This window comes from Castanea sativa, chromosome 5 (assembly GCF_040712315.1).
Source record: "Castanea sativa cultivar Marrone di Chiusa Pesio chromosome 5, ASM4071231v1".
NCBI classification, from domain to species: Eukaryota; Viridiplantae; Streptophyta; class Magnoliopsida; order Fagales; family Fagaceae; genus Castanea; species Castanea sativa.
In genome coordinates this window covers 15,314,401-15,318,201 of record NC_134017.1, presented here as the reverse complement: position 1 = coordinate 15,318,201, position 3,801 = coordinate 15,314,401, and the positions used below count along the sequence as shown (strand labels likewise).

General features: G+C 32.4%; 1 pseudogene; it reads right to left on the bottom strand.

Annotated features, from left to right (window-relative positions):
* Nucleotides 1-319: 319 nt before the first annotated feature.
* Nucleotides 320-3,391, bottom strand: LOC142633696 (acid phosphatase 1-like; annotated as a pseudogene).
* Between the last annotated feature and the right edge of the window lie 410 nt (nucleotides 3,392-3,801).

Genomic DNA, 3,801 nt, shown 5'->3' with positions numbered 1-3,801 from the left:
GTGTAGTATACAAATTCCATTATTTTGATGCAAATATATTTTTTTTAATGAATGAATTCATAATTTATATGGTTATTCAACATACAAAGTCACTACCAAGATGGGATTTTATAATTCATGATCCAATTCTATGATCTAAGATCTCATCTACTTCCTGCAATCTGACGTAAGATCTCAACTTTGATAATAGCCTTAGATTAAGTGGAATTTGTCGTGAAACAATTTAGTGATAGCTAGTACACAATGCTGAAGCTCATCTACCACACTAATACATTATTACGAGGCATATGGATCCAGTCAGCTTCAAAAGTTAAATTGTTCAACTAATGTAGTACATTGGGTTAGACACCTTAAATGTCCGATTGCCAACAAATGTTCCCAATAAATCACTCCATTGATCTCCCATGTTCCCAGAGATCCTGTACCCTACACCTTCAAGCTCCTTTCTTTTCCTTGATTTGTAAGCTACTGCTGTGGTGCCCGATTCAGAGGTTTGCCTGTCACCAAAAATAATTATGAGTGGCCATAAACTGTAATAGATAGTAATTTTTTACATTTACACCGAGTATGCTTACAAGATCCTTGTACCAACTATGAAGAAACGTATACAAAATATTAATCAAGGAAAAGAGTTAAAAAATAACAGAGATAAAACCACAAGGGTGGTTGCATGGCTATTGGTTTAAGGTTTCAAGTCTCAAATAGTTTGGTGGGCATTAGGTCCTTGGCTCCACTCCCGCTATTATTAGTAAATAACTGTTTTGTGTTCATTGATGTTTGATGGGATTTGCTTAGCTAGATTGTTAAACCTAGTAGATAGGATGCTACTATAATTATGTCTAAGTATGTAGAAGTCAAACTTCAATCATCCTCTCCTACTCTCTTTTAACAATAAAAAATAAATGATAGAGATACAATTTTTTCTCATACATTTTTAGTTGCGATCAAAATGTCATTTTGTCAATAATTTATATCCCTTAATATTAATATTTTTTTGGAAAAAACTTATTTAATTTTTTTTTTACTGAAAGTATTGTAAATAAAACATAAAAGCTAAATAAAATATGCAGAATGATTTTTTGTTGAAAGTGCTGTAGCAAAAAAAAAAAAAAAAAAAAAAGAGGTAGGGGTAGTAGGAGCCGCAATAAGCAAAAAGTACTTGGCATTTTGAGAAAAATTATAGTGTGGGATCTAGACCTTATAAGAGAAAAAGGAAAGATGTTTAGCAAAAAAAAAAAAAAAAAAGAGAAAAAGGAAAGATAAATATCTAGATGTATTTGATTAAATATAAATTGTAATACTCAGTATGTGACATGAGATTTGTATTCGTTCCACACGGTCCGACACACACGGTCTAAAAACTAAAGCAATAAATGATGCATGATACTATAAGACATGAGTGTAAGACTTTAGCTTGTGGTTGGAGGAATTGTATGGTGCAGTTTTTTATAAGTCTGGAATGGTTTGTGCTTACTTTAGTATGAGTTTCTCTCATGTGGTGTAAACTACATTCTTCAGGTTTTTTTTTATTGTAATTGCTCTCAAGCTCTCAGACTTTCCTGAAAGAAAGACAATCTTATACCCAGGATGTAGTAATTTCTTGTTTAGGTCAAGAACTACAGGCAATGCTGGTGCTAACCTCTCTTTTCTCATACTTCGAAGGTTGTCTTGTCATATTCCTTTGCCCTGATATTAATATTGAAAACAGTGATGAGAAAAAGATAACCTATATCAGATGCAGATACTTTTTTTTTTTTGGTTGAGACAATCAGATGCAGATACTTAAAACAATGCTATTAATTAATTAAGCATGAACCAAACTCAAGCAGTGTACATAATTTGTTTTGGTCTCTTATATTATAAGGTCCTAAGTCTAATAGAGCATATCCATGTGGTGCTTGAAAAAAAAAAAGAACAAAGTAAATATACTCAGACCAAGTCTTGTTCCGAATTGAACCACTTGAATCCATGCTTCAAGACATACTTAGAAGTTAGACGTACCCCCACTTAATTTATAAATTCTTAGTTCTTATGCATCCACGTTCCTCTAAAAAAACAAAGAAAAAATTCTTATGCATGTCGTTATTCATCCTTTTTTAGCTAGGTCATATATACGAAGGAAAAATTACTCATCATCACAATCAAACTAGTGCAGCCTCTGGATATAGAATTTTTGAGTAATGTTAAAGATATTATAAAGTTTATTTGATCTATATGCAAATCTTAAAAATTAATGTGTTATCACTCACAAAAACATAATCTAGAAGTTTATTTATTTAGTTGTTAAACTGACACCAATTGCATTTATTTTCATCTCAATTTAAAAGGTGTTTAATTTTTTTTCTTCTCATTTTTTTTTAAATTTTTTATTATAAAATTTATGGTAGTTTTAACATCTTTTATATATATATATATATATATAGATATTATCATAATGCAATATCCATTATTATTTATTATTTATTTTTAGCCAAAGTCTATGATGAATCTTAAATAATAAATCTAGTAACACACAATTCTTTCATAATTTTATTTTTTACAAGTGGATAAAAGTGATGTCAATAACTGTGGGTCCTCATATAAATGTTATTAATTTCAATTAAAACTTATCCCTTAAACAGACTGTGTAAAAGGCTATGAAAAATTTTGTCCCCTTCATTTCTCATCTTGTTTTTAATAAATAGAAAATAGTGAGAGGGACAAGATTCATCACAGACCTTGGCTAAAAAAAAAAAAACACAGTGAGAGGGACATGGCTTTCGGACCACATACATAGGATATAGTAAAAGATGTCATTGCCCTCCTCATTTAAAAATCACAATAAATGACAACATTCCCTCAAAAAAAAAAAAAAACAATAAATGACAACACGAAAGACCATGATGACTATTAAATTTCACAGTGATTGTTACAAACTCACAATGCATTAATGCAGATACTCTCTAGGTTATCTCAGGGTAAATGTAAATATATGTCCAAAAACAAAAAAAACTTTTAATTACTTACCCAAATGCATTATCAGGTTTAGCATAATAAGGCAAGTTATAGAGTGCAGTTTCATCAATGTCAATGATCCAAATAGTCCACCATCCTTGAGGAGGTTGATGCTCTTGGCATAATTGTAAGCTGCATTAGCCACAGCTTGACAATCCTGACGATATTGGTGGCCTCGCATGTAGTGTCCAACATAGTTTTCACAAGCTTGTGGAACCAACTCCCATTCACGGATGTTGTTAGTTTCCACAGCTAGACGCCAACTGAGGCAGTCAATGCCGGGAATGCGGTGGCCACCAGAACCAGGTTGTGGTTGGAGAAGATGAATTTGGTGGGGGATTCCTCGGCACGTTGCTGTAAAGGTGGCAATGAAGAAGACTAGTGATAAAACTTCCATGTTTAATAATTGAAAGGGAAAGAGGTGGTACTTTGTGGAAGTTGGCAGACTTTGTCGCATAGGTAGTGCCTCTATTAGTAGGCTCTAGCTTCACGAAGTGACCTTACATATCAAGGTCAGTGCTTGTATTATAGAAAAGGAACACAGTAGAGCTACTCAAATCTCACCTATTTTGAGTTATGGACACACAAGGCCAAAACATGTGCGCCGTAAGCAACCATGCCCATATAATAGAATTTAGCTTACCAAAGCGGTCTTACTAAAAGTCAATCGGGTCAATATAAAGTTGTGTAAAAATATAAAATATATATAGACCAAATTTAATTGCAAGTGGGATTTAATTAATCTGGTATCTGTTCTAGGCTTCAAAAAATGGTTCTATCATCTATGAATTACAATCCGTGCCCGTT